Source organism: Triticum aestivum, chromosome 5B (genome assembly GCF_018294505.1).
Source record: "Triticum aestivum cultivar Chinese Spring chromosome 5B, IWGSC CS RefSeq v2.1, whole genome shotgun sequence".
Lineage (NCBI taxonomy): Eukaryota > Viridiplantae > Streptophyta > Magnoliopsida > Poales > Poaceae > Triticum > Triticum aestivum.
In genome coordinates, this window is record NC_057807.1 from 349,445,091 (window position 1) to 349,445,717 (window position 627).

Below are 627 nucleotides of genomic sequence, written 5' to 3' on the forward strand. Positions count from 1 at the left end.
TCTGGATCGGGGCAACAACCTCGGCGCCCCGCTGCCTACCCTGTCGTCCCCCATCGCCAGGCGCTCGCCGGACCCCGTCGGTGCCGTCCCGTCATCTCTTCCTCGCGCTTCCCCCCTTGCTCAAGATCGCGCCTGAAGGCCGCCGACGCCGTGGCCACCGCCACCCCGCCTGGACCTCACCGGAGCCGCCTCACCGGAATGCTCCCTCGCTGGATCTCCTTCCTGTCTCCTTCGGTCGTTGTCGTCCTCCTCCACAACGGCTCCCTCGAGCCTTGCCGTCCCCTAGTCTCTACTTGAACGTGAGGCCCACCTCCCCCTCTCTTCCCTCTCTGTCCGGTGCCACCTCCCGCTCATCCCCGCGCGCTAGCACGAGCCGCTCCGCCGCTGACCTTCCCCCCTCGTGGCCGCGCTGTGCGCGCGACACCCCTGCGCTCCCGTCGCATCATCGACGCCTGGCCATGCCTCGCTGCTCCTCGGAGGCTGCCAGCCCACGCCTCCCGCCATCCGCGCCCCCACTCGAACCCCACTGCTGCTGTGCCGCTCGCTGTCACTGCCCTGCTGGCCGCCTCCGATGGGGCCCCTCGATGGCTGCCGCGCCGCGGCCGTCCGCCGGTGGCGCCCGGTGGG